General features: G+C 61.7%; 1 protein-coding gene across 3 annotated transcripts in view; it reads right to left on the bottom strand.

The window, feature by feature from the left end:
* PTP4A3 (protein tyrosine phosphatase 4A3) overlaps window positions 1-26,829 on the bottom strand; it is a 46,633-nt gene extending 19,804 nt beyond the window's left edge. For 2 of the 3 annotated variants that reach the window (XM_030795108.1, XM_030795110.1), the window contains exon 1: window positions 26,745-26,829. The gene's annotated coding sequence lies outside the window, so the exon portion shown is untranslated. Of the gene's footprint in view, window positions 1-2,236; window positions 2,332-26,744 lie in introns of those variants that run through there. The other variant, XM_030795109.1, reaches the window with a different exon arrangement.
* Between the last annotated feature and the right edge of the window lie 579 nt (window positions 26,830-27,408).

Below are 27,408 nucleotides of genomic sequence, written 5' to 3'. Positions count from 1 at the left end.
CCCCATCTGACTGGGTCTCTAGTCTACCACCCCTCCTGTCCCCCACCCCCACCCAATCAGCCAGCCCAGCCTCCTCACCAGGGCAGGTATCAAGGGAGGTACACACATCCTTGTCTCTGAGGGCAGCTTGATTCAGGTTTGGTAAGTGTGCAGCCCACCTCCAGCCCAGACTAGACTTGGGGTCAAGAGCCCATGTCAGCTGCCCACCCGCCCAGCAAGCCACCCCCCTACAGCGAGGCCTGGCACAGGATTGGAGACACAATGGTGGCCCCCACCCTGCTGCTGCTCACGTACCTTCCATGGCTCCCTATGGCCTACACACCAAGTACCGGCTGTTCAGCCTGGCCCACTGGCCCCTCTGCCCTTGCCTCCCTCACAGGTGAGGAGGGGGAGGGACTGTAGGAGTCACACCTCCAGGCACCCTTTTCTCTCTGCCCAGAATGTCCCAGGACACACCTCCTCATGCTCAAGACCAGACCAGAGTCCCTCCTCCTCCAGGAAGCCTGCAGGTACCCTCAGTGCCTGGGTCTCCCCTATCATGTTTCCATTCATATGTGTACCTGCCAAACACCCTCTGGGCTCCAGGCCCCATGATAGGTGCTGGGTGGGGGTCAGGGGTGAGCAAACCCCATCACCCACACTCAGAGGGCACTGGTTGGGTGGTCAGTGGAGGCGGGGGGACACACACTAACCAGGCAAAGGATTATGGCAATGGGAAGTGACCCACAGAACCATTGATTCCCATCCCTCCTGTGATTGCTGGGGGGAGCAATCACGGAGGCCTCTCTGAGGAGATGGCCTTCAGGCAGGGTAGGATCCTCCCAGAAGGTGGTATGGGCTCCCAAGGTGGGGAATGTACCAGACTCTCCACTGAGCCCCACGAGCACAGCACACATCAAGTCTGTCCCCACTGGCAACTCAGAGCCCTTTCATGCCCCATGTTCCATCACCCCCGCCCCCATGCCTGATGTCACCCCCACCAGAGACCCAAGCCTATGAGCCCCATTTGACACAGAGGCCGGCCGGATGGGGCAGAGCCTCGGGAAACCAGGTTTTCCAGTGCTAAGCCCAGGGCTCCTTCTCTTCCACCCCAGCAAATCCTGAGAGCCTTATCTGTTCAGAGCCCAGGGGAGGCTGACGACTCACGAGCAGCCTGCAGAGCAGCCGAGCAGATGGCAGGAGACTCATGCCTGGACTCAGCCACTGCACCCCAGGCCAGCTTCTCAGATCCTCAACTCAGCCAGGGACTGGCCAACCAACCCAGAAAGCCACTGAGACTTCAAACCTCACAGGGATGATTAAAACCCAAGAGCAGATGACCACCTAAGCTGCCATGTGTTAACAGTAATTGTGACATTTGCCACATATTGGGGACCTGATTTTTGACAGAGCCTGATGATTGTCGGGGTCAGTAGATCCTGAGTCTCCGCTGCTTATTGGGTGGGGAGCTTCTGCGGCTCTGAACCCCCGCTGACATGCCCTGCACAGCGGGGTTCAGCAGCCTCCCTGGCTACTGTGAGGATGAGGAGGCGAAGTTGGTCCACACTCCGGTGCCGGCGAGAGTCGCATCTGCTCTAATGGCCATGCCAACCACGGGGCCACGTGGCCAGGTTCCGGTCCCACGGCACCTCCAAGGGCACCTGTGTGACTGGGGTGACCCAGGCAGCCCTGGTCCACCCTGCCGTCCTGGAGTGACCGCTCGCAGGACCTCCTTTAGTGACAGAGTGATAAGGGAAAAACCATGCGGCCACTGCGTGATGACCCTCAGCTATTAAGACAGGCCACGAGCAGAGGGGATCGGGAGCTTTCTCCTCCGCAGAAGAATCAGGTTGACCCCCACCCGCTGGACCCCCATCCCTGCCTCCGGATGGTGGGGCTGGGAGTCGAGGCCAGAAGTCAGCGATCTCGGGACCCAGCTCGAAGGGCCGGCCTCCGCACCGACGCGCACACCGAGGCCGGCGCATCGCCACGTGGGGTCTGAGGCAGAGCCCAAGGAGAGCGGGGTCCCGGCGCCGCCGTTCGGGGGAGCCCTGGAGGAGGCGCTTCCGCCACCAGGGCGGCGCCCTGGCCCACCCGATCGACTGCACGCTCAGGCCCAGCAGCGCGCGTGCGCGGAAGGCAGGGTTTTCCCCCCCCCCCGCCGCCCCGCCACCCCACCCCACCCCGACCCCTCGCGGGCCCCTCTCCCTGGTCTGTCCCACGTCCCGGGCCCGCCAAGGCGGGCGCAGACACTCACCCGGCAGGCCCGTCCTCCGCGCTCCGAGTCAGCCGAGCCGCGCCGCGGGCTTTATCCCCGCCTGCGCCGGCCCTCCCCGCCCCCGCGCCCCCCTCCCCTGCCCTGCCCTGCCCTGCCCGCTCCACTCCACTCGCTCCCCCCTCCCCACGCCTTACACTCCCCCCGCACCCCCACCCCCACCAACCCTCTGAACAACACCCCCCCCGCCCCTACCCCTCTCCCCGCCGTGCCCCCAATCCTCTCCCCGCCACGCCCCCTACCCTTCACCACCCCCGCCCCCTGCCTCTTACCCCCCTCGCCCCGCCCCCTGCCGCCTGCCCCCCCCCCCCGCCCCGCCCCCTGCCCCCCGCCCCCCGCCCTCCGCGTACGTCAAAAGGGCCCACCCGGAGTCATGTTGGAGGCGGGGGCGCGGGGCTGGGCACTCCCCCGAAGGATCCCGGAACGCTCCGGCTGGGGCCTCGAATAGGGACCGGGGCCGCAGGGTCCCAGGGTTGCGGCGGGCACCCTGGTCTCAGCCAGAGGGCAGGAGGGCCCCTCTATCGCTGGCCTGGGCTCTGGGGCCCACGGGGAACAGGGCGGTCCCTAGGGCCCTGTAACAGCGGGAGCGAGCGGGAGGGGGCGGGAGGGGGGTGGTGCACGGAGACCCAGGCCCTGTAATTGGGGTGGGAAAGACTGGGGGCTGCCCAGAGCTCCGGCTGTCTCCCCACTGCCTGCTGCAGGCTGGGAAGAGGGTCCCAGGGCCCGTTCCTTGCTGCGCTGGAGGGAGCCTCACTGCATCCCCACCACTCCCACCTGCCCACACAGAAGGGCCCGGACCCTGCAGCGTGCCCCGGCTGCGCAGCCCTGGGGCCTCTTCTCTCCCAGGTGGCAGCCCTGGGCTCAGCAGGCCCTCACTTCATCCTGTTGTCCCCATTTCCTCCAGGAGGAAGTGCAGGGAGACAGAGGAGGCGACTTAGTGGACCCCACCCAGGCCCCCCACCACCCACACCCAACCCCCACCCCACATACACAAGTTCTAACATAGTTCCTTCCGCAGGAAGTGGGAACTCCACCAGTGGAGGAGGGGCTGTTCCTGCAGTCCAGGGCCAGGGTCACTTGCCCCTCCCCCATCAGGATGCTGCCCCAGGCCTGGTGATATCAGGAGGGGGCGGAGCCCTCGTACCTCACCCTGGAAAGGATGAGGGGGCGTCTCTCAGGCCAGCCCAGCCCTCAGGACTCTACCTCCTGGGGCAGAGAGCGGTCACTAAGAAGTCCACGCTTATCCCTGCTCCCCCCAGCCACCAAGACAGCTACCCCATAACTCGCCACCCCCTGCCTAGGCACCCCATCCACCTGTGCCAGTCTGGGGCTGCCCAACAGTCACTACCCCCCAGACCAGGGCTCTTCCCAAGCTCAGTGCCTGCACTGTCCTCAGCCGCCCGCCCGAACCTCTCCTGCTCCTGAAGACCCTGGCCAGGTGCAGAGACTCATACACCTGCCACCAGGCTGCTGCTCCCACGCGCCCTCTGTCTGGCTGCCCTTCTCTCTCCCTACTGGGCCACCTCTTCCAGCCTCCGGGTGAGTGAACCTCCCCTGCCCCAGCCACCTTCCACCACTACAGTCCCAGAAGCCAGGTCTACCTGGAGTCACCCACCAGGCTGGGCCCCCAGACCCTAGGGCCACACTCGGCCCCTTTTGATCTCCCCATGGGAGGATACAAACCTCAGGGGATCATTGTACACAAATGGCCTAATGTCCAGTGAGTGGACAGGACAGCTCCACAATGGCAGGCCGAGTCAGTGGCTCAGACAGGACTCCCAGTCCAGTGCTCATGCCTCACCTCCCAGGATGACTGAGAACCCGGTGTGGAAACCGCCCAGTGGGAAGCTCTGGCAAGCACACACACTGACCTGCATACACAGAGATGTGTGCTCACATGCACACACACACACACGCCACAGAAACAGATGACCAGATCAGATGCCTGTGCCAGGAAGATGGGGACCCCATTGCTCTGCAGCAGTCCAGCCCTACGATGCCCACCAGAGCCTCCAGGGACACCATGAGCCCTGAATCCTCCATGTCCTCCTGTCCACACCGCATCTTTCATCTTGCCTGGAAGGCCTCTGCCCCAGCTGGAAGGAGGATGGCACAGGAAGGAGGATGGCACAGCCACACCAGCTGTGGACCAGTCACTGCCCTCCCTGCAGCAACCGTGACCCATCTTGGAACAGATGCAGCTGGACTCCTGAGTGTTTCCAAAACCATGGCTTCTGCAACATGCAGGTTCCCAGGCCACACCCAGACCAGGTGCCCCACTCACATGCACACACGTGTTCCCGCCTTGCCCTGGGCAGGAGGAGGGAGCCGTGTTCTGACGGCCCTAACCCTCCCTGCCCCCAGCCTCCCACCCCAGAGCTCTGTTATAACACACCTGCCAGCAGCAGCTTCCATTAAGAGCCAATCACTCTGGAGTACGGAGTGTTGGGTCGGAAATTGTGTGGCTCCAGGATTCTAGACAGAAAGAAGCCAGCATGAAGCCTGCCCTGGCCCTGGCATTAGGCCCGCATGCCCACGGTCCTGCTGCCTTCCTCCTGGGCCCCATTTAGCCAGCGCCATGCCACCCACATCCAAGGCCCCTAAAGGCCAGTACCCAGAAGTGGGCATGGTGTCCCGGAAGGCATGGAGTTTCATTCGGAGCTCATGGCCTCTGAGAAGGAGCCTCTCCCCACCCCAGTCCCTGAGGCCCTGCCAAGAATGCAGAGGCCCCCAGCAGGCCCAGAGGAGGCCCCTGATCTGGCCTCCCGGAGAGCTCAGGGCCTCCCTGGCACACCAGGCACAGCCCCTACCCCTTCTGTGCCACACACCACTGGACCCTCAGCAGACACAGCTGACTCCAGGGCAGGAACCGACCCCCAAGCTCTCCGAGGGTCTGCATGGCCTGATGGTCCCTCCTGCTGGCCGGAGGAGGCTGCCCAGGAAGGTCCTCACCCACCAGCATCAGCCAGAGGCCCCAAAGTGGTCCACATCGGGGGAAGGGCATGAGGCCAGCCCCGAGCCCACTGGGCCTGGCTGAGCCTCCACCCCAGGTGCCCCCTGGGAACTGCGAAACCCTCCCGTGCATGCTGTGTGCATCTGGGCCCCTCTCCTGAGCTCTGAGAACTTGTTAGTCACCCGCATAACATGGGAATTATGAACCCATCACCAGATGAGAACACACAGGAACTGCCCCTGGCAGTGCCCACGGAGTTGTCCCAGAGGCTGAGAGGGCAGGGTGGGCAGTGGGTGCACTCGCTGTGGGAGGGCTCAAGCTAAGCCTGCTCTGCAGAAAGGATCCAGAGTTTGGCTGAATTCCATGTGCCTGCCTGGGTGGAGCCAGGCCTTGGGCCCACAGGCCCTCTCCACGGAGAAGAGGCCATGGCTCCCCCTCGGGACCCCTGGACCATCCAGGGGACAGGGACCTGAGGGCCATGAGCATGCAGCCAGCACTAGGCAGGCAGGCAGCCCCCGCTTGCTGTTCCTGGCATGCCTGACCCCAAACCCAGGAGCAGAGTCACACCCCACCCAGCACCTTCACGGAAACGGGAGTTCTGCCCTCTAGCAGGGGAACCGATCCCTCACGCCCACCCAGCCACCCGTGCTCACTTGGGAGGTGGGGAGCTGGGCTGGCCTATTCCTCCACAGTGGGACCCTGTCAGCAGGGTGTCCAGGAAGCTTATGGTCCCTGAGGGTGGCTGGACTTTGGGGCCACTTCCACCATACCCAGACACCCTGGGCAGGGCAGCAGGCATGTACACCTTTGCTGTGTCACAGAAAAGGAAGAGCCCACGCTCAGCCACTGCCCAGCGCACCACCCCCATATACCCCACGACGCCCCTCCCTGAACCCAGTGTCCAGTCCCGTGGAAGGCGGAGAAGGCCCAAGAACCCCTCTGTGTAGTGGCCTTGCATGGTGCCCTCAGCACAGGCAATGCCCATGTCTGTCCTCAGAGCAGTCCTGGAAGGCGCCCATCACCCCATTTTATGGATGAGTAAACTGAGGCTCAGGCTGTGCAGTCAGCGAGAGCTCTGAGAGGCTGAGACAGGATTCAGGGCCTACCTACGGTGGGCACTTTCTCTGCATTTTCTTCTTAAAACAGCCAAGCCCGACACTCCATGTCAGCACCCCAGCAGGCGCGGTCACCCTGTGCTCAGTCCCTGGGATCCCCTCCTCTGTGCCACCCAGGGCACAGGCATGCGGCCAGGCCATGTGGGGTCAGGGGGACAGGAAGGGGGATCGAGATCATGGAGCTAGCCAGGGCCACTGGCCAAGGCTCTAGTGGACACACGTCAGAGGGGCCTGAGGAGCCGCGGGAAAGAGCTCTGACCTGGCCTCGGGAGGCCACGTCCAAAATAGCCAGCCCCGCACGGTGAGGGGACTCAGCCGGCATGCACGTAGGCCTCTGGGCCCCAAACGCTGCCAAGCTGGCTGCGGAAGGTCACAGCTATTTCTGGGCTGGCCCGATGGTGAGACGCAGCCTGGCACCCCCGGAGCCAGTGCACATGGCGCCACCGAGGCCCAGCGGGATAGGGCTACCCCCAGGACACACGGTGGAGGGGCTGGAGGGGCCCGCAGGTTCCCCATGGTGCCTAGATCCTGCTGGGGGGACCAGTGCTGAAGGCCTTTCCTCTCTGAGCCATCTCCCTCCCAAAAAGCACGTGCAGTGGTACGAGTGGATTAGTTTCATAGTCACACCGCTGGCTTTTACAGGCCAGCACCACATGCCAAGCCCTGGTCCCTGAAACAATCAAGAGGGGGCAGAAAAAGCGGGTCTCGGCCACTGTCTTCAGCTCCTGTGACCCTGGCATACAGGAGGAGGGTGGTTTGTGGCAGGGAGGCCACTGGGCACACACAAGTCCACCCCATACACACAGAGGTGCCCCACGCCTCGCCAGCCCACAACGGCAGTGCTGCCAGCACTGGCTCAGGCTCCATCTACCCTGGGTCTTGGCCTTCCCCATCTGACAAATGGGGAACCTGAGGCTCAGAGAGGGTGCGAGACTCAGCCGGTGACCCCGGCTCAAAGCTCAGCTCAAAGCCAAAGCAGGTGGCTTCTCTGGGGTCCAGGGGAGGGGACAGCTCCTTTCCACCCCCGAGGCCTGGCCATTGCTCAGCCCATGGCCACTGTCCTCACACAGGGCTGTGTGACCTGGTTCCTCTCCTGGCTCCCCATTGTGAGCTGTGTGATGGGCACATCCCTCAACCTTGCTGTGCCTCAGCGTGCTCATCTGTAGGATAGGTTCGCTGGAAGGCTGTCCTTCATGGACCTGCCCTTGGTGTTCTCCTGGGATCGGAGGGACATTACCCTTTCCAAGAGGCCTCGCCTGAGTCCCTGGAACACTGGCACTGTGCCAGGTACCCACAGGGGCTGTGAGGACACCGAGCGCCCCAAGAAGACCACAGTTCCCAGCAGGTGCCTCAGAACCCTCAGGGGAACCTGGGCGGATGGGGCTTCTTCCCCGCAGGGCTTCTTAAAGCCCCTGTTCCTCCACAGATGTGGGGACCTCAGAGCCAGGCAGGTGGCCAGCAGGGCATTTCTGGAATGTTTTAGAAACCAGGCACTAGCAACAATGGTACCTCACAGAACCCCAGCTTGGCAACTCCAGATTGGGCCAGCCCCATTCCCCCAGTCTGGCTGGGAGCCTGGGGGCCGGGGCCTCCGGACTCCTGCCCGTCTGTGTGGCTGTGGGCACTTCTGTGATCCTGGGGCCTCATCCATGACATGGAACCTCAGACAGCCCAGGCCATGGCATGAGGGGATGGCAGGCAGACCATGTGGGCCGTGACCACAGTGACCGTCCACAGCAGGGGCTGGGCAGAGCCAGGCCTGGTCACCTCCCTGACCCAGCCTGTATGTCCCCATGTTCGTCACAGCCGTGGTGACAGTGGCTTGAGGGTAGCAAGTTTAGCTCCCGGCTGCAAGCATTGGCTGCCATGACAACAGCCAAGGCCAGACTGGATGCCCAGCCCAGGTGGGTGGCAGGCAGGCACTGCCCCAGGGAGTGGGCCCCGGCAGGCACCGCTGGGCACCCAGCCACGGCCCCTCGCCAGCTCAAGTAGGGCAGGAGGGGGCCTGGGTCACATGGTGCATCCTGGGAGCTGGGCACGCTCGGCAGCCCACACTGCCTGCTTTGAGCACCTGCCCAGCTCCCAGGAGAGAAGGAGGGGAACCATCAGAACCAGCGGCCCTAAGGGAGACCTGCTCTCCCAGGCATCTGAAGACTCAGCAGGCAGGTGGGGAACACCCCAGGGAGGGGCCAGAAACCCACAGGCACTTTCCAGAGGACCTCAGCTCAGAACACATCCTGCCAGCCTAGGGGCTATGTGGAGCCCTGTGCCATCTTATGCCCTCTCTGCACAGCCCCTCAGGGGCTCTGGGCATCACCATGGTGCCCAGAAGGGGTGGGCAGGAAGTCGGGCCACAATCACCAGGCCTGCAGGCAGACTGGGTGCCGGGTCCACGGATGGAGACTCCCATCCCTCCCATCCCCCTGCCCACCAGGAGCTGCCACCAAATAGCCCTGGACCTGAAGGGTGGATCTGGGGGTGGAGGGAGCTCACAGGAGCTGGTCCCTACCCTGCCAGCTCCAGGGCTCAGAGACAGCCCCGGGCCAGGAACTTTGCCCTGTCTGGCACTGCTGCGGACAGGCCATTCACACGGGCCTGTTGGATGCTGCAGCTCCCAGGCCTTCCCTAGCAGGAAGGCAGTGGCGGGTCAGCACCTTGGGGACTGAGAGGCCCTCAGGCCATACTGCCTTCATGTTGGGGCCAGGGATCCCCAGGGAACCATGCAGACTGGAACCCCACCCTCCAGAATCAAATGCCCCAGCAGTCCACCCAGATGAGCAAAGAAAACAGGTTATCCACATCAGGGCGTGGTGCTGCTACACGGCAGTGTGGGTACCTCACAGCCTTGTCTGTGCCTTCACTCGACTCCCCAGTGGCAAGGCACTCTGTGAGGGCCAGGGAAGGGCCTTCTCACTCTAGTCTCTAGCTCACACCAAGCTCCTGCCCTGCTCTGAGCCCTGGGTGGGTGCCAGCATCCCTCTGTTCCCCAGCAGCTGGTGACGTCCCCACAGCACTGGGAACCCGGGGGCAGGGCAATGACAGTTTCACCCTATTTTACGGACTTCTGAGAGCTGCTCAGGACAGAGCCTGTGTAGGCGGGGGTGCTATCCTAATTTATTTTTTGAGATAAAATTCATAACACATGAAATCCACCATTTTAGTCTTTTTTTTATTTTTATTTTTTAGACGGAGTCTCGCTCTGTTACCCAGGCTGGAGTGCAGTGGCACGATCTCAGCTCACTGCAACCTCCGCCCCCCGGTTCAAGCAATTCTGCCTCAGCCTCCCGAGTAGCTGGAATTACAGGCGCCCACGACCACAACCGGCTAATTTTTGTATTTTTAGTAGAGACAGGGTTTCGCTATGTTGGCCAGGCTGGTCCCAAACTCCTGACCTCAGGTGATCCGCCCACCTCGGCCTCCCAAAGTGCTGGGATTACAGGCGTGAGCCACCAGGCCCAGTCATTTTAGCCATCTGAAAGTGTAACCTTCAGTGTTTTTAATATATTCACAGTGCTGTGTAATCATCACCACTAATTCCAGAACACTTCCATCACCTCCTCCCACCAGCAGTCACTCCACCCCTCCTCCCCCAGCCCCTGGCAGTCACTCTGCCCCTCCTCCCCCAGCCCCTGGCAGTCACTCCCCCCTCCTCCCCCAGCCCCTGGCAGCCACAAGTCTGCTTTCTGTCTCTGTGGACTTGGCTGTTCAGGACATTTGCTGTGAATGGCCTCACACACCACCTGGCTTCTGCGCCTGGTTCCTTTCGCTTCTCCTGGCGTTCTAAAGGCTCAGCCACGGCGCAGCCTGAGTCTGTGCCCGCTCCACCTGTTGGCCGCCTATATTCTACTGCAGGAGTGTGCAATGTCTTGGCTTACCTGGGCCATGCTGGAAGAATTGTCTAGGACCACACATAAAATACGCTAATGCTAATGATGGCTGATGAACAACAACAACAAAAAACCTCATAATGTTTTAAGAAAGTTTACGAATTTGGCCAGGCGCGGTGGCTCACGCCTGTAATCTTACCACTTTGGGAGGCTGAGGCAGGTGGATCACTTGAGGTCAGGAGTTTTTTTTTTTTTTTTTTTTGAGACAGAGTCTCGCTGTCGCCCAGGCTGGGGTGCAGTGGCGCGATCTCGGCTCACTGCAGGCTCCGCCCCCCGGGGTTCACGCCATTCTCCTGCCTCAGCCTCCCAAGTAGCTGGGACTACAGGCGCCCGCCATCTTGCCCAGCTAATTTTTTGTATTTTTAGTAGAGACGGGGTTTCACTGTGTTAGCCAGGATGGTCTCGATCTCCTGACCTTGTGATCCGCCCGCCTCGGCCTCCCAAAGTGTTGGGATTACAGGCATGAGCCACCGCGCCCGGCCGAGGTCAGGAGTTTGAAACCAGCCTGGCCGGCCAACATGGCAAAACCCCATCTCTACTAAAAATACAAAAATTAGCTGGGTGTGGTGGCGGGCACCTGTAATCCCATCTACTTGGGAGGCTGAAGCAGGAGAATCACTTAAACCCAGGAGGTGGAGGTTGCAGTGAGCCAAGATCCCACCACTCCACTCCAGCCTGGGCAACAGAGTGAGACTCCATCTCAAAACAACAAAAAAAATAGAAAGTTTATGAATGTGTGTTGGGCCACATTCAAAGCCGTCCTGGGCCGCACTGCAGGCTGGGCAGGCTTGTTCTACTCTATGGGCCTGCCACATTTCGTTTATCGCCAGCTGATGGACATTTGGGTCATTTCCAGGTCTGTCTGAATTTTACTCTCAGGGACTGAGCAGGGAGCTGTGCAAGGTTGGGAAGAGGGCTACACCTTAACCATTACCCCCAACTTCTGTTCTCCCAAGACCCCATCGGGTACAGGGGGTTGAGGTCCTACCAGATGCGCCCTTACGGGAGCCCCAGCTTTGTGCCCACGTGTGTGAAGGAATGGAGGGGGCAGGAGAGGGACTGGAGGTGGGGAGGCCTGAGAGTCCAGGCCAGCATGTGGACTGTGGGGACACAGGGCAGGCAGACAGAATCCACACCTTCTAGGGTCTGTCTGGGCTGTGCCAGGCTGCCGAAGGAGGACCCTGGGCAGGTCAGGGTGGAAGAGAGGTCCCAGTGGCCAGAGGAGTTGGGGAGGGACTCTCCAGGATCCCCGGCAGAGAGGGCAAAGGGTACCCCCCAAGGGCCCGACCCCCTCCCCTGGAGAGAATCCAGAAGGTGAAGGTGGCATCAGAGATGGGCCTTAGAGGACAGGAAAGATTTCTGAGCACATTTTTGGAAGTTCAAAGCATAACCTGCATGACCTTGCACATACAGTGGGCACAGGGCAAAGACTTATTTAATTCGCTCAGTGGGAACGGCAGGAGGCAAAGCCGGCTCAGAGGAGGATTCAGGGCAAAGTGCCTACAACCCTTGAGAGCTGGCAAGATGGATTAAGATGGAAAGAAGAGGCGGGCTGTTGGTGGCGTGCAGGCAATGCAGCCGTCACCACTCACCATCTTCTGTGCCACACAGAATCCACTTGCACCTCTACCAAAACTGTAGTTCACACAGGATGTCAATGAGTCTGGGCCCCGTTTGATCACAAACACTGGGGTCACACATCCCCAGAGTTGGCCTAATTGATCCAAAAGAGCAGAGTGGAAGAAGTGGGCATCCAGACGGGGGCGCGGCTTGAGCAAGGGCCAGAGGCAGGACGGCAGGCAGTGGAGAGAGGAGGGCAGGACTTCCCAGGGGGACACCCCAGGGAACTGCTGTCCGGAAAGGGCAGGCTCTGGGTGGCAGCAGAAAGAGGACGGCAGGACTTCCCAGGGGAAACCCCAGGGAACTGCTCCCTGGCTTCTCAGAAGTGCTTCAGGGCATGGACAGGCCTCCACAATCCCCAGTCCAGGCACATCACAGAATCAAGTGCAAGATGAGGAAGTGGAAAGTCCCCGGAATCCGCAGACGGGGCAGGAAAGCAGCCGTGGGTGGCTGACAAGTGAAATGGTGACACCTGAGCCCAGATGCCTCAAGCCACCGCCCAGAGGGACTACCGAGGGTCACCAAGAATCTGGGATACCCACCTGGCATCCTGGCTATCCCCACCACTGCCCCCACCACTCTCCTCGACCTAAGTCAGATCATAGCCCCCTCTGCTCAAAGCCCCCAGTGGTGCCCACGTCACTCAGGAAAGCCGAAAATCCTTATTGCCCTAAAGGCCCCACACGAGCTGCTCCCTGCCCTCTGACCTCCTACCACTCCCCTCTCCTCATCTGCCACAGCCTCACCTGCCTCCCAGCTGTTCCTGCAACTTGCCAAGCACAGTCCTGCCTCCGAGCCCTGGCTGTGCTGGAGGCCAGGAGCATGCTGTGTCCCCACATCATCCAGTGCTGGCCCCTTCTTACCACTCGGATCTCAGGTTCAACATCCTCCTGTTCCTCCTGCTAGCCACCAAGACCTGTCCTCTGTCCCCCACACACAGTAGGGATCGTCTGTCCCCCTTCTGGCAAAGCTTGTCACCCTCTCTCCCCACACAGGACAAGAGCCCGGCCACAGCTCCACCCTCGGCTCCCTGGTTCTCAATGGGCACCGTACACAGCAGGTGCTGGCTCAGTGGATGTGTGAACACATTCAACTGTCCTGTGAGTGGGAGTAAGGCAGAGACAAGCATCCCCGTGATGGATGAGGATGCTGAGGATGGAGAAAGGAGGACCTGCCAGCAGCCATTCCTTCTCACCCAAGCACTCCCAGCAACACAGTGACCAGGGCAACCGTGGGTGGACCCAAAGTCACTGCTTGGGTGGTCTTGGGGAAAACTGGCTCCAACCTCAGGGACTCGGACGTTGGGGGGCCTGGGGAAGGAGCGTCTGCTGGGTGTCCAGCCAAAATTGCCTGGGGAGCCCCCAAGGAAGACAGGACATGCCAAGCACCCAGAAAGAACTGGGGGCCACTTCTGCATGGGGCCCACAGGATCAGGAGCCAGGAATGCAAGGCCCAAGGGACCTGGGTCCCCACAGCCTCACTGCTCCCTCACCAGGGGGCCAAAGCCCTAAACAGTGCCAGAGAGGTCCTGCTCATTCCTGGGTCAGCCCCTGCAGCCCTGTTCGTGACTTGTCTATCCCTGTCATGGACTGTCGGCAGCAGACAGGGAGTGTTGACTGACCCATGTCAGGTCCCCAGGATCAGGCACAGGGTCAGGCCCAAAGCAGGTGTCGGTTAACGCCTTGGGATGAGGATTTCTGGCAGTTTAAGTTACTTCTTGAACACTCCTGGCAATGTAGACAGTCAGTGCCCAGTGAGTGCTGCCAGTTGGTGGTACTGGCGGCCTGAGTGCCAGGAGCTGCTCCATGCCCTTTACATGTAAAGGCTGTGTGGCCCCCACAGTGGAGACAGGGAGGTGCGGGAGGGAGCTCAGAGCTGGGACAAGCTCACTCAGAGCTGCCGCTCCTACTTCCCCACCCACCCTGTGGCTGCCTCCTCCTGGAGGCCCTCAGGGGGTCCTTGAGGATGGAGCCCCTGCCTCCGCAGAGATGCTCTGCCCCCAAGCCTCTGCTGACTCAGTACCACCTCCCAAGGACCCGTCCATTCTGTCCATCCAAATCCACCTCCCTGGAGGCCCATTCACCAGCCCACACTTACTGGGCACCTGCTGAATATATACTGTGGGTCCAAGAGAGCTCACGAGGAGAAAGGCTCAGTTCCTGGCATGACAGCAAACTTGGCAGAGCAATCAGAGCTGGACTCATGGGGGCCAGAGACCCCAGGACCCCAGGACAGGGAGAGAGAGGCCCTCAGCTGCTGGGGGGCCCTGCCCCAATGGACCCTCCAACCCCATGAGAATCCCATATCCTTGATCCAGTTTCTACCCCAACCCCCTGAAAGGGGGAGAGGCGCAGAGGCCCCGAAGAGAGCCCATCTTGTCCTGCACCATCCGTCAAGTACAGCAGTTCCTCAAATAACACTGTTGCTTTCAACGTGGTTTTCTGATAACGCTGATGAGAAAAAAATCACTTCCCTTTCAGGGCCATTGCGTGGCGTATGCACGAGCTCCCCCAGGTCTGTGTGGCTTTTTTTTTTTTTTTTTTTTTTTTTTTTTTTTGAGACGGAGTCTTGCTCCGTCACCCAGGCTGGAGTGCAGTGGCGCGATCTTGGCTCACTGCAAGCTCCGCCTCCCGGGTTCACGCCATTCTCCTGCCTCAGCCGAGTAGCTGGGACTACAGGTGCCCGCCACCACGCCCGGCTAATTTTTTTTTTTTTATATTTTTAGTAGAGACGGGGTTTCACTGTGGTCTCGATCTCCTGACCTCGTGATCCGCCCGCCTCGGCCTCCCAAAGTGCTGGGATTACAAGCGTGAGCCACTGCGCCCAGCCTAGTGTGGGTTTTCTCCCTGTCCTCCGGCTCCCCCATACCCCAATGCTGTGCACATCTGGTGAACAGGCGTGTCGCCATGGCCCTGGCTGAGTGGGTGTGGCTGTGCATGTGAGTGTGCGCCTCGAGGGGATGGTGTCCTGGGCAGGGTCGGGTCCCACCTTGTGCCTGGAGCTGCTGAGACAGGCTCAGCCACTCGTGACCCTGAACTGGAATTAGTGGGTTGCAAAATGAATGAATGAATGAATAAAAATTATTGCAAAATAAAAATTCATCAAATAGACATAGTCAGACGAATGCAGGGCAATACAGGGCGCCGCCACGTCTGTGATGGTTTGATTTTGAAGTGCGTGGTGGCAGGAGGAGCTCCCGCCCATGGTCGCTGTGAGGTGTGTGTTCTGCCGCCACTCACTGACCCACGGAAAGCTGGGGAAGCAATTCTCTTCCCTGTTTAAGTCACTTTTCTTACATGTATGTGTAGCTCACACTTACTTCAGTGTTTAATATTAGAAGTGTTTGGGGTCTTCATTGGAAGCCTGGTGACGTTTTTGTGACCAGAAATACCTGGTAGGAACTTAACTCTTATCTATATCTATCAACTTATGGGAACACTAATTTCCTTAAACCAATTTTCACTTAAAACTGGCATCATTTTGCTTAAAGTCGCAGCTTCCAAGAACTTATGGATGATGTGATGTGAGGACGTACTGTACGCCATGCCCAGGAAGTCTGGGGTGCGCCTGTGGCCAGCCGGGGCCCAGCCAGGCCGTCTCTCCACGCTCGGGACTCTCAGACCAGAGCCTCCCCCAGAATCCCACAACATTCTCCCATCTCAGCAGCATCGGCAACACCAGGGAGGGCAATGCCACCGCACACACGGTACCCAGCCTCCTTGGCCCCACGCGAGGCCGCTGCAGCCTTTCCTCTGGGGCTGCGTACTGGTTGCATGCCCTCTTTCACTTACTATCTCAAATGAGTCAGGAAAGAGAGGCTGACGGGGCTCATCCTGGGGTTGGCCCAGGGCTCTGCCTGTCTGACGTAGGGAGGTGGCTAACCCTAAGTCCTGTCACTCCCTCTGAATCAGGGGCACCCACACCCCAGGGCTGCTGGGAGGCTAGACGGAAGAACAGCGGCCCTGGTGCACACAGGAGGTGCTTGGGACCAACCAGGGACCCTCCTGAGACATCTATTCCTTCTCTGGAATGGCCCGCTGGCCAGGCCCCCAACGAACAAGCCCCCAGGCTGGCCGCAGGCACCTGGATCCGCCAAAGCTCCAGTTCCCACGCTCACTTCCTCTTCGGGGAGACTGAGGACGCCTGCCAGGCCCGAAACCCCAACACACTCTCAGGGAGGGCTTTACCCAAGAAGATCATGAGTAGGCACCTTCTAAAGGGATGAGAAAGCGGAAGCAGGAGGGGGAGGGGGAGGGGAAAGTGAGGAAAAAGGGGAGCAGGAGGTATGGGGGAAGGGAAGAGGGGTAGCCAGAGGCAGAAGGGCCAATCCTCAGCCTCCCCACCCCACCCGACTCCTGAAGGCAGGAGGCCAGGACAGGCGCGAGGCCGCCAAGAACACAGGGCACAAGGCCCCACGGAGGTCAAAGATCCCCCTAGGGCCAGGCAGTCCCTGCTGGCAGTGTCCGTGGGAAAGGCCCTGGGCCTAGCCAGCTACACTCAAGCCTGTCAGTGGGCACTGGGGCTGCCACAAATGCCGGGGCAGCTGGACCCATCCTGTGGAGTGGAAACCCAGGCCCCTGAGCCCACTCCAGGAGGGTCCAGACCTACAGGGATATCTGGGGGAGCCCTGAGCAGGGCGCCAGAGGGCTGGAGGAGGTGGTGGAGAGAGGGGTTCTGCAGGGCCACAAGCACCCCGACTGGTCGATCCATGCCCTCAGCCCCTGCCGGCTGCACCTGCCCACCTCTCCCTTCACCTGCCCCACCCACACCTTGCAGCCTCAGACCCGTCACCAAGGGTGGCCTCCAATGTTTCCAGAGGCTTCACCCTCTGCTGGCACCCCTCTCCCCAACTCCCTTCTCCTGGACACCTCAGCTGCTGCCCAGGTCTCCTCCTCCAGTCCTGACCCAAGGTGGCTTGTGTGATACCAGGGGAGGTGTGGGATCCCGGGAGCTGGAGGAATGGCCCTGACATCACGCAGGCCACCCTGGGCTGAAGCTGGAGTGGCCTCGTCCGTGCCTCGAGACTGTGAGCTTCATGGGACTGGGCCCTGCTGGGGCCGCAGTGGGGGAGGGGGAGGTGACTGTGTGGATGGACAGATGGATACGCTCGGTAAATGGTTAGGCCCATGTGTCCTAGTGCCCTGGAGCCCCGCTCCACCTGCTGTTCTCTGAGCTCCCTGCCCCCGCATGCTATCCTGGGACTCCACGGCACAGACCTCTGAGCTGATGGCTGTCCTCACAGGCCCGGGGCCCCTCGGGACGGCCCTTCCGGTGACTTCCTGCCAGGGAGGCCAGGGGGAGGGGTAAACAAGGCCTCCAGATGGCTTCCTGTGGCTGGGCAGCCGTGGGAACAGCCCGGCCCGGGGAGGCCACCAAAGGAGGGGAGGGTGGGAGCAGGGGCCAGCCAGCAGCATCCGTCAGCAGAGCATCTGCTGAGACGGACCCACTGCCCTCTCGGAGCCTCCGACATAGCCGGGGGGACATCACACCCTGTTTACAGAGGGGGACACTGAAGCACAGGCAGGCAAGTTACCCCAGGGCCAGCCCATCAAACCCAGTGCCCTCCCCTCCACACCGGAGACTCCCGTCTCTCTGGCCTCATCTGCAAAGGAGCAGATGAGCTGCCTGGCTAGAGGTTACCACAATGACAGGACGTGCAGATGTGCAGGTGCCAGCTCGTCTGTCTTCCGTCCCAGCACTGCCACTCCCCAACTGTGCTACCTAGCAGAGTGCCAGCCTCAGACACCAGCTTCCCTCCCTAGGAAACAGGACGACCATGGCAGCTGCCACCAGGGGACCCTGAGGTTTAAGGATGTGCCCCGGGTGAGCTCCGGCTGCTGGCCCAGAAAAGGCTCACGATGCTGCCATTAAGAGTGATGCCGTTCCATCAGGCCCTGGGTCCCCAGGAGGAGCCTGTCCTCACCCAGCTTGCCCCTTCCTGCTGCCTCGTGCATGACTCCTTCCATACTGTGATGCTATCTCCTCCCAAAAGCCCACCCTGATTACCTGCTTCCTGCCCCACCATGATCTCTAAATCTTGGGGACACATGCTCCAGGAAGGGAACTGCCATCTCCTACAAGTCCTACTCACCCATGGATCTCTCTGGGGTCAGGACCGCCCCTCTCTGCCTACTGCCATCCCCATGGGGCCAGTGTGGGCCCGGGCAGCCCCCCAAGAGGTACGAGGAGGCAGAAGCTACACAGCAGCCAGGATAGAGATGAAGGGGCTGGCAGGACACACAGCCGGGCACCAACAACCCTCCCATCTGACCCAGGGTTCTGCCAGTGGGCCAAGAAAGACTCACCCCAGTGCCGAGACGCACATCCTGGCTGTCCATGGCCTCACATAGGAGAGCCCATCATGGGGGTGGGGGGATGGCTGGTTAATAAACAAGCATCCGACCAGACCCAGAGACCAGGGTCCAAGGGTGCCATCGGGAGAGGACCCCAGTCAACACCCAGGGAAATTTCAAGTGACACTGCAGAACAGCACCCGAGGCCGGCCCGGTTCTTGTGAACTGAAGCAGAAGCCCAGAGCTACTGCAGCCGTGTATTTCCCAGGCTGTTTGAATTTTTATAATGAACATCACCAAACGTGTGACTAAAACAATAACCACATGTTTGGGCCGGGTGCAGTGATGGGCAAGGCGCAGATGTGGGCCGGGCGCAGAGGCGGGCCGGGCGCAGTGGCGGGCCGGGCGCAGAGGCGGGCCGGGCGCAGTGGCGGGCCGGGCGCAGTGGCGGGCCGGGCGCAGAGGCGGGCCGGGCGCAGTGGCGGGCCGGGCGCAGAGGCGGGCCGGGCGCAGTGGCGGGCCGGGCGCAGAGGCGGGCCGGGCGCAGAGGCGGGCCGGGCGCAGTGGCGGGCCGGGCGCAGTGGCGGGCCGGGCGCAGAGGCGGGCCGGGCGCAGTGGCGGGCCGGGTGCAGAGGCTCACACTGTAATCCCAGCACTTTGGGAGGCTGGGGCAGGAGGATCACTTGAGTCCAGGAGAAGCAGCCCGGCTAACATGGTGAAATGCCATCTCTACAAAAAATAGCTGGGCATAGTGGCGCATGCCTGTGGTCCCAGCTACTCAGGAGGCTGAGTCAGGAGAATCGCTTGTGCCTGGGAGGCGGAGGTTTGCAGTGAGCTGAGATGGTGCCACTGTATTCCAGCCTGGACAACAGGGCGAGACTCCATCTCAAAAAAGACAAAACAATAACTACGTGTTTGAAGCGTTGTTCAAATGTCGCCTCTCCCCCATGTGAGCTCCTTGTGAGTCCCGCAGTGCTGCCATTGCACGTCCCCAGCCTGCCCCAAGAACACAACCTAGCAGGTAGGGAAACTTAGGCACCCATGGACAGCCCTCCCCTAGATCACAGGCCCGGAAGAGAGTAAAGGGCATGCCACCAGGGCCCGGTCCATCCATTGCAGTCACCGACTCAGAAGCAAGCAGCCTGGCTCAGGTGGCTGGGGCTCAGCTGCAGGGCCTTTGTCCTGATCCCCACCCATCTGCTGTGGGGGCCGGGGTCTCCCCCAGGCTCCCCATTCTCCAGACACAAAAACTGAGGCCCAGAAAGGGCAGGAGCAGGGAGAGTCAGCAGAGCCAGGGCCAGGCCTTGTAGCTCCCTAGGGCCATGCGGAGGGGACAGGGAGGCCACCGAGGGGAGGGGCAGCCGGGAGCCCCGGGCACCCCCAGGGACCCCCTGAGCTCCACACGGCAATTCCCAGCAGATGGGCCTCTGGGCAGCGGGCCAGAGGGAAGCAAAGCCCGGGAGGAAGGGCCTCTGCGGCTGACCCAGGACGGGGAGATTAAAGGAGAAGATGTTTGCCTTGGCAGGGGCCCCAGGACCAGGCGAGCCAGAGGAGGGGGCCAGCGTTCCAGGCATCAGTAGAAGATGCCAGAGTGGGGGTGCCAGGAGTAAGAGGCACCCACTCTAGGGGCAAGGGTGGAGTGGACGAGCAGGTAAAGCACACCGCGTGTCGCAGCAGGGGTGGTGACGGGGACCTGAGGCAGGCGGGCAGAAACCCTGGGTGGGGTGGCGGGGAATCCTCTGAGCCCTCCCAAGCCTCTTCCAGGAAGCCTGAGTCACAGGAGGGACCCAGGGCCAGGAGAGCAGCCGGGAGCACCGGTCTCGTGGGAAGGGGACCGAGATGGGGACAGGGACAGGGCAGGGCCACCCGTCACCTCCTCTAGCTGGGCCAGGCCTGGCTTCGAGGTCTCTGTGGCGGGTGAGGACGAGGCCGTGGGAACAAGCTCCTGCAGCTCCCCGGAGGGACTGGGGGGTGATAGAGCTTGAGAGTGGGTCCAGCCCGTCCTGCAGAAGGGGAAACTGAGGTCCAAAAGAAGAGCCTCCTAGACGATGACATCATCAACTGAAGTGTCCCCTGGGCAGCCCAGGCCCGGACACTGGGGAGAACAAGGCAAGACTCTCCCCAGCCAGGTCCTGAGCACCCTCATCCGGGGGTCTTCAGCTTCCAGAGTCCGGTTCTAGCACATCCACCCTCAGCCATGGACCCGAGACCCTCCTAGAGCCTTCCCCTTGATGCCCCATTTCCGGGACCCCACCCCAGGGAAATCTGATCCTCGCAGGCCCTGCTCCACCTCACCACCTCGCTCTAGAACATTCCCTGGCTCCTGCCACTCCATGCCCCAGGATGGGAGTCAGGGACTTGAACCCTAGTATGCTGAGTCTGCGGGGTTCCCAGAAGCCCATCTGCCCACATCAGTAACCGTGGCTCCTGCAGGGCTGTTGGGATCTCTGGGAGTTGCGGGCTGTGCCTCAAACACAACCAAGCAATAAGGGAGTGCTTCCCCAACTTATAACCACTCAAAGGGTCCAGCCTCTTATTTGCAAGTGCAGAGCAGAGACTCCAAGGGATGTTACGCGCACCTCTGAGGGTCACCTAGCAGGAGGCCCAGGTCCTGGGCCCCACTGGCCCACTCCACCTCTCAGCCAGCAAATAAACCCTGAGCACCGGCTAGGCCAAGCCCCAGGCGGAGGGCACAGGGGCCCTCTTCTCGGCCATCCCAACACCACTGGGCCCTGACCACATCTTCCAGGGCCAGGGGCTCCAGCCTGGGCACCTCCAAGCAGGCCTCAGGCAGACGCCTCCCTCCCTGCTCCGCCTGCGCTGACTGTCCAGGGTCCTGCATCCAGGTCTCGGCCCGTCCAGGACTGAGCCACACACAGCAAGGCTCACACATAATAAAGGCAGGAGCCAGGCCGACCCTGGACAGAGAGCGGGCTAGTGGTGCCAAGCCCTCAGAACCAGGGGCAGCAGGAGGAGCAATGCCCAACTCAGGTCCAATTTCTGCAAAACATTTTGTTCAACTCCCTTCCAGCTCTGATGGGCAAGGATAACAGAATCTCACCGAATTATCCAGAAAGATCACTGCCTTTTATAGACAAGAACACTGGTCCCAAAGAGGTCGAAACCAGGCTCCACAGCCACTGAGGCACTCAGGCCCCAAGGCAGGGTTCTCATGCCCAATACCCCCCACCACCACCTGCCTTGTGAGGGTCTGCAGGGGACGTGCACCCCACCTTCACCTCCTGACTCACTGGACTCCCAACTGAGGCCAGCAGGGAGCATGTGCCCATCGTGGGGCAGCCAGGTGGCAGAGCTGTCATTGTTCTGTACTTGTGGTAGGAGCTGGGCATGGCAGAGGCCCTTCCCAGCAGGACTCCTGCCCTCTCCCACCCAACCTCAACCCAGGACAGGCCTTACAGGAAGAAGTTCCAGCCCACCCAGGGGGCTCCATGCGGGTCTCTGGGACCTCCTTCAGAGAGCCCCCACTGCCTGGAGCCTGTGTGACCTCATGAAGTGACAGAGCATCAGCCTCTCATTGTACAATGGGTAGACGGACTGTCCTGCTGTCACAGGGACCCACGAGGATGGGGTCGGCACAGCTCTGCACACCCTGGCAACCACCTTCCCCGAGCCCCGGCTTCCCTGCCTGTAACACAGCTCTCACTCCTGCTCCAGGAGCCGCTCTGGCCCTGAGGAGGCGGCTAGAGCCACATTCAAACAGATCAACCTGCGTTCATCCCCCTGAGCCCTCTGGGGCCTTCCAGCCTGGCTTCCTCCCTGGCCGGGAAAACAGTAAGAGAGGAGAGGCTGTGGGCTCCGGGCCCCCAGCCAGCCCAGCCACCCTCCCATAGGAGTACCTGGCTCAAGGGCAGGTCCCAGAGAGCACAGCCCAGGCTGTTTCCTTCCCTGGATCGTTCATCCAATGTCTGGAACCCCAGCAGGCTCAGTGCACTCAGGACCCGCACGTCAGCTTGTCGGCTCCACACACGCAGCCCATCGGGTTATGCGTGGTCTTGTCCCACGTGAGAAGGGTACACTGAGGCTCAGAAGGTGACATGACCAAGCTGGCGTGGCCAAGCTAGCCCTTCCTGAGGCCACCTCCTCCCCACCCTGTAGCCCCCATCCCCACCTCATCTCTTCCAGGCCAAATCATCAGCAGGTGCCCTTTGTCCCCCGTGTGCCTGTGGTGCAGCTGCTCCACTTAGCGCCAGCTCCTTGGGGCAGGGCTCGGGACTGTCCTGTTCCCAGTGGGCCAGAGCAGGCACACACAGTAGGTGCTCCAAGGCTATGGGCTCGGTGAGAGAGGAATGCTGGACGGGCTGCCCGGGGCCAGATTCCATACCACCTGATGACCTGGAGCTGCTCACCCCACTGGCACCACCACCCAAATGACCAGAACCCTCCCCTGCCCGTTTACTGACCTTTCCCCAAAAAGGAGGCATGGCCAGCGTTCAAATTCCTGCTCTCCTCCCAGCAGTGACCCTGGCACGTCACTTCTCCCCTAGGGTCCTTCCCTGGCTCTAGCGCAGGACAGTAATATGAACACTTACCCCAGAGGTCTCAATCCTCTAGGATGAAGGGAGTTAAAATGCATCAGGTGCTACGTATGAGTCCATCACCGTCCTGACTGATGGCACCCACAGCCCAGATAATGGGGCCGGTTCTGGCTGTACCGCAATCACCAGGCACTGCCAAGGAGCCCCACCTTCACATGGCACGGGGTTACAGTCATGGCAGGGGTGGGGGTTACACATCGGGTTAGGCCTGCTTCCTCTGAGCCAGTGGCAGGGTTGGCAGGGGCAGGTGGCCAGGACAGGGTGGGAGAGGGGAGGCAGCCCCATCTGTCCCCAGCCAGGGTAGCCCTTGGCAGGCAACAGCAATGACTGTGCTGCATTTCCACTCCTTCTAGAAGCATAAGCCCTGACATGAGGGCACCCCTACATCTGGGGAAGACACCAGGAGAGGACCCAGGGGGGCACGGGAGCACTCCCACATCCAGGGAAGACGCCAGGAGAGGAGCCAGGGGACATCCCCCCCCCGGGTAGATGAACGGGGGCTGCAGGAGGGAGGGGTGGCCCACGCACCTTCCCTGGGTAGATGAACGGGGGATGCAGGAGGGAGGGGTGGCGCACGCACCTAAGGGGAAGTAGGTGTGCACTGGGCGATGGCCCCCAGTTCCCCTCCAAGAGGAAGGTAAACCTGAGGGCCCACTCTCAAGACCCCAGCTGAGGCCTGAGCCATGTGGTCATCCCTGACCCTCAGTTCCGCTTCCAAACCAGGAGGCTGCCACCAAAGCAGCCCAAGACTGAGTGACACGAGCCTGGCGGGAAGCGATGCCCCACCTAGGGGTCCTTAGGGCCACACCCTCGGCTGGGAGGAACAGCCTGTCCTTATTTTCTGAACTGTCTTTTCTACAACAGCCTTGGTGCAGCTCAAAGGATAAGTGAGGTTCTCAGGGTGCTGACCTGAGGCGCCCCAAGGAGGGGAGACACGTGCACCCCCTCTGCCAGGTGAACTCCTTCTGGGCTATCGGAACCCACAGCTCGTGCCCCACCCACACTGGCACAGGCTGTGTCCACGTAGCCCTGATCCCGCTCGGCTAAAGAGCGCAGCTCTCAGCTGCTGTAGGTGGCTGCCAGGACCCTCCACCCTCTGCTCAGGCTCTTGGGTGGAAGGAAGCACCCGTCCCTGTCCCCGTCCCACCTCGGGGAGGCCCCCCCACTCCAGGGAGGCTGGCCTACTCGATTGACAGGTGTGGGGCACACCCTGGGCCGCCCCCAACCGCACACACCCCACTCGCGGGGCGCCGAAGTCAGGCAGCGGCAATGCCAACCCGACCACCTAACTGTGCGAAGTGCAGTGCCTCCTCCTGCAGCCCACGGCCACTCCCACCCAACTCTGAACTGTGCAGAGAGGGCAGGGCTCATCGGCCCTCGGACCTTGCCCAGGTCCCTGCCTATGGGTCCTGCGAGCCGGTCGAGGTCAGAAGGAGGGACGGGAAGTCTTTTTTACCTCACACATGTTCACCCATGTGACCAAGCCTCACCACTGTCCTGCCAGGAAGACCTGTCATTGCTCCCATTTTACAGGTATGGAAATGGAGGAGCAAGAAGCCTAGTATCCAGCAAGACACTGGGAAGCCGGGCCCTCCTGCCTCTAGCCCAGCCTCGGGCTGCTGCACTTGCTAGGAAACACCACTGCGGGCAGGGAGGGGTGCCAGGGACCAGAGGGAGTAGGTGACAGCAAGGGTGGCCAGGGTGGAGGTGGGGAGAAGCGGTGCTCTTGAGGTGAGAAAGCGCCCTGGGGTGGTCTGGGACAGTGACCATCTGGTTACAGCCTTTGGTCAGGTTTGGGACCTTCATGGAACAAGGCAAGCCCAAGGTCTTGGGGGGCAAAAAATCACTGTCTGCCAGCCCCAGGCCCAAGAGCTCCCAGCTCAGCCCCTCTGGCCAAATGCCACCTGGACACCAGCCTGGTACCCTTTCCACTTAACTCACCCTTTCGCCAGGACCTGCCAATCAGGGAAAGGCCTCCCCAAGCTGTATCACTGCCATCTGGATGTAAGTCCCTAAGCAGGTCACGTGCATAGGCATTGGGCACCAGTGGACACTCTGCCCACCCTGGCGGAGAGCAGGAGGGCTCACACCAGCTTATGCCCCCCTCTCAGGCTGACTGTGTGCACCTCTGCCCAAGTCCTCAGCCAGTAAAGTCACGTCTGTGTAGCTTGGGAGTAGTTACACCACAGAAATTGGCCAATGCCAATTCAGGATTTGGTTAAGCATCTGTTAAGCGTGCCCTCATGTCATTTTTGAGCCCAGCCACCCATGGTGACTCCAACACCTCATCACCATCCAAACTGCCCACTTGTCTGAGAAAGAAGCCCACCCACCCGGCCTTCCTCCTGCCTCCCATGTCCAGTGCCTGACTGCATCAGCCAGCCACCCTCACCATGTCCTGGGCTGGTACTTGGGACAGAGAGGGGACCAGCTGAGGCCCCCAGCCTTACTCCAGAGGTCAGTGCAGGCTTCTGGGAGGGGGGCAAAGGCAGAGAGGAGCAGGCAGCTGGGGAAACTACCTGGAGGCTGCATCTCATCCCCGCCTGCATTTTCCCCCATCACGCCAACTGCCTGTGGGGGCCTGTCCAAAACCTACCCCACTCAGCCAGCCAGCCATGCCCCATCTCCAGGTCCAGCATTGGGCCTGGCACAGAGTAAGTGCTTGGCGAACCCATTGGGGGTGTTGAGGGGTGACAAACTTCCTAGCGGGGCTATTTGGAAACAGCCCAGGAATTCCTACACAGGGCAGCTTCTCCTCCTTAGTAACCACAGTGAGGGGGGCCGGCGTGGTGATGGGGAGACCCCCAATGCCTAATTCCACTCAGGTGACAGGCTTGGGGCCCCCCATTTACAGCAGCTCCAATGCCCCCGTTGCAGATGGGAACAACAAGGCTCTGCTTAGCCCTGCAGGCTAGGGGCTGCACCAGCTCCACCTTTCTGGGCCTCAGTCTCCTCATCTAAGAAATGGGGTTAACGAACTTCTTGGGAGGACTGCAGGAACTCTGTGAAGCACGGCTCTGCACAGGGCTGCCAGGAGGCTTCTGTCGGTGCAAGGTCACAGGCACCCTGTGTTCAGTGACCTCCTCTGGTCTGCAGCCGAGGACACTGCTCCATCCTGGGAGCAGGGCCCCCAGGGTCCACAGACTAGGTGAATGCCCAACACCCACCATCGTGTGCGGGGCACACCCCAGAGCCCGCAGGCAGAGGGGGGGGTGCAGCACGTGCCTTTCTGCCTTGGCTGAGGGTGCCCGGGCACACGCTGTGACCAGCTAGCCTGGACCTCACGCTGCCCTTGGAGCCGCTATCAGAGAGGGCCAGGGAAGCCTCCCTCATAAAGGGCTTCCCTCCGGGAACCGGCAGGGTGAAACTGCTCTGCCCACTTGGAGCTAAGCATGCCACCACCCCACCCCTGGGCCACCAGCTGCCCAGGGGCGTGTCAGGAGTCACCCGTTTAATTCCTGAGGCACGTGGATCAAGGCTGCTGACCTGATTCTACCGGGGTGTGCTTGGAGGGCTGAGGCGCCGCCCGAGTCCCAACACTAGTATGGTCTGAGGCGGACTCCACCCGGCCTGAGACCTGACGCTCTGCTTCCCCGTGACCTCCACTGACATGTACGACCTGCCCTGGAGGCACGGAAGGCTGTGGGGTTCCAGCCCCCCAAACTGTGCAGCTCAGGAAACTGAGCCGTGAATGGGGGCAGAGCCAGATCCTGGGCAGGACCCTGGGCAGGATGAACTCAGGGTAGGAGGTCTCCCGCGCACCCAGAAACGGGAGCGGGTCACTCCCTTCCAGCCATGGGTGTCCTGTGGCTCGCCTGGGGAAACAGCGGCCTCCCAAGGCTCGGCCCCGGCACGTGGCAGCCTCCAGGCCCACGTTCCCGCCGGATCGGCAGCCAGGCGCAGGGTCCCGGGACGCGCGGGCAGGGGGGAAGGCGGCGGCCCTCCCGGCTGCGCGGCCCCGAAGCCGTGCCCGGAGCGGGCGGCGGGCTCGCGCGCGGACGGCCCCCCACGCGCCTCCACAAAGCGCCGCGCGCCCCCGCCCCGAGCGGGCGCGGAGGAGACTGACCTGGCGGTCCAGGCGGCGCCGGCACCACGGGTGGAGGGCTCGGGACGCGCGCGCCCTCGCGCACAGGCGCGGCCGCGGCTCCACAGCCTTAGGGCGCGCGCCGGAGCCGCTGGGTCACGTGGGGGCACGGCCCAATGGGAGCGCTCCCCACGCCGCGGCCGCGCGCCCGCCGCCCCCCGAGGCCGTTCCTGGGCTGGGAGGAGGCGGCTGTGGCCGCGCGGGCGTCCTCGGAGGCTGACCTTGGCTCCTGTGCCTGGCGGGCGCCTAGGTCAGGTCGGCCTGGGGCAGGCGGGCGTCGGAGGGGCAGTTTTGAAGCCAGAGTGAGGAGGCAGAAGGCGGGATGCGGACGAGGCCAGGGAGTTCACGAAACTTCTGGAGTTCTCAGTTTCCCTCTAAGTCGACTACTGGCGCTGGGTCCCGTGCCGCCAGGTGGGCTGGCTGAGGGGATGGGCTGGGGCGACAAGACAGCAGTCACCCGGCCCGGGTACTTGGGGTCAGACCGGCTTCGAGGCCCCCGGACCCCCGTGTTATCAGGACGGGTAGGGAGCCCACGGGACACGCGGTGCTCAGTAGAGCGGGGAGGCCTGTGGATCGGGCCTGCCCAAGTGAGCTGCACCACCCCGTGCCTCCAGGCTGCGAGGCCCGCCCAGGGGAGGGCGGCATC

Source organism: Nomascus leucogenys, chromosome 16 (genome assembly GCF_006542625.1).
Source record: "Nomascus leucogenys isolate Asia chromosome 16, Asia_NLE_v1, whole genome shotgun sequence".
Lineage (NCBI taxonomy): Eukaryota > Metazoa > Chordata > Mammalia > Primates > Hylobatidae > Nomascus > Nomascus leucogenys.
The sequence above is the reverse complement of the archived record's forward strand: the minus strand, read 5'-3'. Positions and strand labels throughout refer to the sequence as shown.